This window comes from Saimiri boliviensis, chromosome 4 (assembly GCF_048565385.1).
Source record: "Saimiri boliviensis isolate mSaiBol1 chromosome 4, mSaiBol1.pri, whole genome shotgun sequence".
Lineage (NCBI taxonomy): Eukaryota > Metazoa > Chordata > Mammalia > Primates > Cebidae > Saimiri > Saimiri boliviensis.
The window spans coordinates 97,243,281-97,250,891 of NC_133452.1; the positions used below are offsets into that span (position 1 = coordinate 97,243,281).

The 7,611-nt window shown below is 42.7% G+C and overlaps 1 pseudogene; it reads left to right on the plus strand.

The window, feature by feature from the left end:
- Nucleotides 1-4,475: 4,475 nt before the first annotated feature.
- On the plus strand, nt 4,476-4,829 carry LOC101039338 (SH3 domain-binding glutamic acid-rich-like protein 3; annotated as a pseudogene).
- Nucleotides 4,830-7,611: the final 2,782 nt, after the last annotated feature.

Consider the following 7,611-nt stretch of genomic DNA (forward strand, 5'->3'; position numbering starts at 1 on the left):
TTGAGAATCTGAGGTGGAAGGACTGCTTGAGCTCAGGAGTTATGGGTTGCAGTGAGCTATGATCATGACATTGTACTCCAGCCTGGGTGAGACAGCAAGACCCTGTCTCAAAAAAAAAAAAAAAAAAAAAGGCAAGAAAGGAAGAAAGGAGAAAAGAAAGAAGGAAAGGAAAGTATACAGGCAAGAAAGAAAGAGAGAGAAAGAGAGAAAGAAAGAAGAAAGAAAGAAGGAAAGAAAAAGAAAAGAAAGAAAACAGGCAAGAAAGAAAAAGAGAAAGGGAGAAAGAGAAAGGAAAGCAAGAAAGAGAAACAGAGAAAGAAAGGAAGAAAAAAAGAAAGAAAAAAAGAGAGAGAGAAAGAACGAACTTGGGCTTATTCCCAAACGGTGCATGCACAGGTCTGACCATAAAAAGTCCATCTTTAGACTTTGAGAACTCAACTGTGGGAGAGACCATTACCCATGTGCCAGATTGGCCACTAGGTGGCACGTTCATCAGCTGGATCTGCAATGCTCTGCAAAGCTTTGCAACAGCTGACATTAAAGCTGCAACCCCCAGAAGGCTGGTCAGAACTTGGAGCTTGAAATCAGCTGGTTTGAGTGATGGCTAAAGCAAAAATGTCAACATTCCATCTGATTTAAATAACTCATATGTCTTATAAGATAATATTCAAAATGTCCGGGACATGATCCAAAGTTATTCAGCATACAAAGAACCAAGAAAATATCAATTTACATGTGTTAAAATTCACAAACTGTACACCAAAATAGTCGGTTTTACCATATATTAATTTTTTTTTTTTGAGACGGAGTGTTTCACTCTTGTTGCCCAGGCTGGAGTGCAATGGCGCGATCTCGGCTCACCGCAACCTCCGCCTCCTGGGTTCGGGCAATTCTCCTGCCTCAGCCTCCTGAGTAGCTGGGATTACAGGCACGCGCCACCATGCCCAGCTAATTTTTTGTATTTTTAGTAGAGACGGGGTTTCACCATGTTGACCAGGATGGTCTCGATCTCTTGACCTCGTGATCCACCCGCCTCGGCCTCCCAGAGTGCTGGGATTACAGGCTTGAGCCACCGCGCCCGGCCCTACCATATATTAATTTAAAAAATGATGCCCTTTGCTTGCAGGGACCACATAATCTAGTGAGAGAGATAGAATCATAAATGAGTAACGACATAATGTTTAATATCCTATGATGATTTAAAACAAAAACAGGCCAGGTGCAGTGGCTCATGCCTGTAATCCCAGCACTTTGGGAGGCTGAGGTGGGCAGATCATGAGGTCAAGAGATCAAGACCATCCTGGCCAACTTGGTGAAACCCTGTCTCTATTAAAAGTACAAAAATTAGTTGGGCATGGTGGCATGCACCTGTAGTCCTAGCTACTCGGAAGACTCAGGTAGGAGAATCACTGGGACCAGGGAGGCAGAAGTTGCAGTGAGCCGAGGTTGGGCCACTGCACTCCAGTCTGGCAACAGAGCAAGACTCCATAGCAAACAGAACAAAACATGGATAGGATAATGTGGAAGCACAGGGGCATACCTAACCTATTCTGGGGAGTAGGGATCAGGAGATTGAGATCAGGTTTCAAGAAGAACAGATGATTTAGTTGTTTCTGAAAGAACAAGTAGAAGAAGTTAGGTAAAGTAGAAGAAGGTATTCACACCTAAAAAAGGGATAGCCTGAGCAAAGATACCAGGAGAAGTAGGGACGAGAAGTAGGGACAGGAAGTATAAACGGTTCTATTTTATTGGGGTACTAGCTAACCGGCAGAGAGTGGCAGAAAAGATGGTAGATTTCCCAGGACCAGGTCGTGGAAAGCTTCAAATACCATCTTATACCACATTTAACCCTATTAGAAATCCTACTGGGCCAGGTGCATTGGTTCATGCCTGTAATCCCAGCAGTTTGGGAGGCTGAGGTGGGCAGATCACCTGAGGTCAGGAGTTCAAGACCAGGCTGGCCAATATGGTGAAACCCCCATCTCTACTAAAAATACAAAAATTGGCCAGGTGTGGTGGTGTATGCCTGTAATCCCAGCTACCCAGGAGGCTGAGGCAGGAAAATCACTGGAACCTGGGGTATGGAGGCTGCAGTGAACTGAGGTTGTGCCACTGCACTCCAGCCTGGGCAACAGAGTAAGACTCTGTCTCAAAAGCAAGAAAGCAAGAAGGAAAGAAAGAAAGAGAGAGAAAGGAAAGAAGAAAGAAAGAAAGAAAGAAAGAAAGAAAGAAAGAAAGAAAGAAAGAAAGAAAGGAAAGAAAAAGAAAGAAAGAAAAATCCTATTGGAAATACGTTCTTAGTTTTGTCAACGTTAACATGATGGTCAAGACAAAATCATGGCACCCCTGTGGCATTTCTTGTGGCAGAAACTGTTGGTATGTACCAGCAGTTCTCTTTGGTCTTCTCTGTTTTCCAGCTTCCCTTGCCATTAGGTTGGCTGTGTGATCAATGCTGCCTATGGATGTGAGGGAAAGTGATACATGCTATGCTCTGGGTTTGGATGTATCCAGGGTGGCTTTCTGGAAGTCTGTTTCCCTTTCATATTGACCTGAGAGGCCTTGTGTTGAAGGACTTGAGACAAAATGGAAAGAACCTGGATCACTGAGTCATCACTTGGAAGAAAGTGCCTGACCAGGAACATCTATGAAGCAGTTTGCAAAAGTGTGCAATAAACCATCCTTGTGTTAAGCCACTGAGATTTCATACTTTGTTTTTTAATGCATTACAGTCCAGCTTATTTGACTAACAATTTCTGCATCTCTTTATCAAGTGCAAGAACAGCCTTCCTCCAGAGCTTTTTCCAGCTCCATAAATTCAACTTATTCTAAGGAGGCCCTCCTCCAGTCAGCAGACTCCTTCCTGGTGCTTTTGCTCTGGCTTCTTGGGATCTGTCCTGCCTATGTTCTTCCTCTCCAGGATAGTTCTGTATCTTACTTTGGAGAAGGATCACAACCCCAGAGACACTCAGGATGGATAGGCTCTCAAAGCTCACTTACTCTGCCTTACTTCCTAGTACCTAAGTCACCTCTACACCATCCCTGCTGAGTGGTGGTTCAGGGTCTGGTTGAAAACCCCCAGTACCATGAAACTCATTGCTTTGACCATACAAAAGTTCTTTCTCTACATTCTAAAAAGTGCATTGCACTGCCCATAATAACTAACCCTGTGGACTGTGCCTAAGTTCTCCCTATTTTATTTTTCAAATGAATTAGTAGTGACTCCATTTAAATGAATGAGTAGTAATTGTATTTGAGACATCAGCCTTTTTCTGACCTCTTCCCATTATGGTGACATTTTTTTTTCTTTACACAATGAATGTTTCTTTGATGAATTTGTGTGGCCTTTGTGTGAGTTCAGAAATTATCCTTATGTCCATCAACTCCATGTGCCCACTAGCAGAGAGCTCCTTCTTTGAGAAGATCTTGTGTGTAATGTGAAGAACAAAGTCTGATGATGAGCCATAGCAGTTCTGCAGTTCAAATCTTTGGAATCTTTAAGTCTCTGTCTGTCCACAGAGAATCTCTAAAACCACAAACGTCTTTAAAATGTCAGTACAATGAAAGAAGAAAACAAAAATTAATATCCTTATGTGGCTGGGAAGTTTTAACATTAAAGCGTTTTGTAGTGAGGGACTCTCTGATGCAGAGGCTATTCAATTCATAATGCCAGATAATTAAACACAAATTTCAAAAGGAAAAATTGATCAATTTGACATGTCAAAATTTGAAACTTTTACTTTGCAAAAGACTGCTGAGAGCATGAAAATACAGACTGGAAGAAAACATTTGCAAACCACATATGCCAAAGAACTAGTGTTTAGAAAACATAAAGAAGTCCCAAAACTAAACAGCACGAGAAAAAATTCAGTTAGAAAATGGACAAAAGACATTAATATAGTTTGGATATTTTTTCCCACCCAAATCCCATGTGGAAATGTCATTCTCAATGCTGGAGGTGGGGTCCTTTGGGAGGTGTTTGGATCGTGGGGGCAATCCCTCATGGCTTGGTGCTGCCTGAGTTCCCACAAGATGTGGTCATTTAAAATGTGTGTGGCACCTCTCCCACCTTGCTCCTGCTTTTGTTATGTGAAGCAGCTGCTCCTGCTTTGCCTTCCACCATGATTGTAAGCTTCCTGAGGCCTCCCTAGAAGCTAATGTCAGAGCTATGCTTCCTGTATAGCCTGTAGAACCGTGAGCCAATTAAACCTCTTTAAATATATATATATATATATATGTGTATATATATATATAAATTATATATATATATTTATATATGTGTGTATACACACACACACACACACACACACACACACACACACACATATATATATATAAATTACCCAGTCTCAGGTGTTTCTTTAAAGCAATGCAAGAATCGTCTAAAACAGACATAAAGAGATATTTCACTGAATAGTGGCAAATAAGTCCATGAAAATCCCATCATTAACCATTAGAGAAATGCAAGTTAAAACCACATGAAGTCTCCCAGTAGTTCAGCTGCCATTACCGCCGCCTTCTGTCCTCCGGCCAGTCAGTCTACCTGCAGCATAAGCAGCCTGAACCTCTACAGCACATCGGTCACTGGCTCCCACAAAATCAAGTTCCAGCAGAGTGAGGTGACCTGATTCCTGGATGAAAAGCGCATCCAGTACGAGCCAGTGGACATCTCCCAGGACAACGCCCTGAGGGATGAGATGCAAGTCTTGGTGGGCAACCCCAAGGCTGCCCCACACCAGATTGTCAATGGGGACAGGTACTGTGGGGACTTTGAGCTCTTCACGGAGGCTGTGGAACAAAACACAATGCAGGAGTTCCTGAAACTGGCCTGAGTCAAGCTGGCCCACAGTTCCCCTGCTGGTGTCCATCACCACACTCTTCCTCCAGCCCTCACCTGGCCATGAAGGACCTTGTGACCAAAACTCCCTGTCATTCCTAACCTGACCTTAGAGTCCCTTCCCACAATGCAAACCACTTCTCCCCCTTTCTAAATGTAGTCTCCTCTTCTCCATTCAAAGGCAGTATTCCTTACCCACTAGTCTCAGAAATTGTCTTAAGCAATAGCCCCAAATGCTGGCTGTCCCCAGCCAATCACTGGGGCTGCCATCCTGCCTGGCACTGGTTGATGGGCACCTCTGTTGGTTCCATCAGCCAGAGCTTTTCCAAAGGCCCCTGCAATCCGTCTCCCAAGAGGACCCTAAAGACAATTAAATGTCCTGTCCCACTGGCAAAAAACCCCCACAAAAATCAAAAACAAAAGCAGAAACAACAAAAAAGGAGAAAACCATGATACAGTATCACTACTCACCTAGCAGAAGGGCTCAGATATAAAATAGTGACACCACCAAATGCTGGCGAAGATGTGGAGAAGCTAGATCACTCATTCATTGCTGATAGAAATGTAAAATGGTACAGCTACTCTGGAAAATAGTTTGGCAGTGTCTTAAAAAAAAACGTGTTGTATAATTCCACTCAGAGGCATTTATCTTAGAGAAATATTATGAGTCTTCACAAAAAATATCTGTACACAAATGTTTATAGCAGGTTTATTCTTAATAGCCCAAACCTGGAAACAATTCAGATGGTTAAAGAAACTGTGGCATAGCCATACTGTGGAATACTGCTTAGCAATAGAAAGGAATGAACCACTGATACATGCAACGACCTGGATGAATTTCCAGAAAATTATGCCGAGTGAACAAAGCTAATCCCTAAAGGTTGCCTATGGTGTGATCATATTTATATAACAATCTTGAAATGACAAAATTATAGAACTGGATAACGGATGAGTGCTTACCAGAGGTTAAAGAGAAGGTTGCAGTGGGTGGGGAAGTGCGGTGGTTGTAAAAGGTCCGCAGGAGGAAGGGATCTTTGTGGCAATGGAAATGTTCTGTATCTTGACTGTATCAATGTCAGTGTCCTGTTTGTGATACTGCATTATAATTTTGGAAGATGTTACTATTGGGGGAAACATCATTGAGGGAAACTCTCTGTATTTTTTCTTACAATTGCATGTGAATCTACAACTACACCAATATAAAACAATTAATTTTAAAAGCACTCCTCTGCCAGGTGCAGTGGCTCACGTCTGCCATCCCAGCACTTTGGGAGGCCGAGGCAGGTGGATCACCTGACGTCAGGAGTTTGAGACCAGCCTGGCCAACATGGTGAAACCCTGTCTTTATTAAAAATACAAAAATTAGTCAGATGTGTGGCAGGTAACTGTAATTCCAGCTTTTCAGGAGGCTGAGGCAGGAGAATCACTTGAAACCAGAAGAAGGAGGTTGCAGTGAGCTGCAATCGTGCCATTGCACTCCAGCCTGGGCGACAAGAGGGAAACTCCATCTCAAAACAAGACAAAACAAAATACCACTTCCCATAGGTTGCAGTTCATACCAATTAAATTACAATGTCGGGGGAAGGAACCAGATATCGGTATTTTAAAAAGATTTCCAGGTGATCCAATGGGCAGCAAATTTGGGAACCACTGAATTAGGCATCTCAGAAGCCTCTGAGATGTTTAGGAAGAGAAAGAAATAAAAGTTTTCCTATCGTTCTTTTTATAGAAACGTCTTCATAAAAAGGAACAGCTTAGACACATCCTATTACATTTTGGCCACAGCCTCAGTCAGTATGAGGGAGAGGGCTTGGACATTTCTTATTCATCTGGCTTCACTAATTGAAAACTTAAGCCTAAAGGCCAACATTACTAACTATCTTGCTACTGGAATAATTTCCCAAAAATATTTTATGTATTTATGTATTTATTTATTTATTGAGATGGAGTCTAGCTCTGTTGCCCAGGCTGGAGTGCATTGGTGCAATCTCTGCTCACTGCAACCTCCATCTCCCAGGCTCAAGAGATTCCCCTGCCTCAGCCTCTCCAGTAGCTGGAATTACAGGCACGTGCCACCACACCCACTTAATTTTTTAAAACAATTTTTAGTAGAGATGGGGTTTCACCATGTTGGCCTGGCTGGTCTCAAACTCCTGACCTCAAATGATCCTCCAGCCTTGGCCTCCCAAAGTGCTGGGATGACAGGCATGAGCCACCGTGCCTGGCACCAAAAATGTTTTAAAAAGCCATTTGATGAATAATGCAATTCCTTCCCCTCCATCTTCATCCCAACACAGTAGATTTACAGTTTCACTTTCTTGGGGTGTTAGCCATTGGGCTGTCCAAAAACATTAAGTGGAAAAATTCCAGAAATAATTAATGTTTGAAATTGTGCATCATTCTGAGTAGCATGATAAAATCTCATACCATCCAACTCCAGCCCACTTGAGATGAAAATCATCCCTTCCTCCAGCATATCCATGCTGTCTACACCACCCTTTGTTTAGTCACTTAGTAGCCCCCTTGGTTATCAGATCAAAAAATCCTAGTAGACTGTAATTAAGTTCAGTACTATTCAGTTTCAGGCATCCACTGAGGGGCTTGGAACGTACTCCCCATGGGTAAGAAGGCTGCTGTAGTCTTTATTCAGTCTAGCCCGAGAGGTGAGCTAGAAAGACACTCCTAGGTGTCCCACAGCCTGTGTAAGGTATTACAGGTGTGTTGTTCTGTTTTAAAAGTAACACTTTATCCACGGCTGGGTGGCATTTCAGATCCCT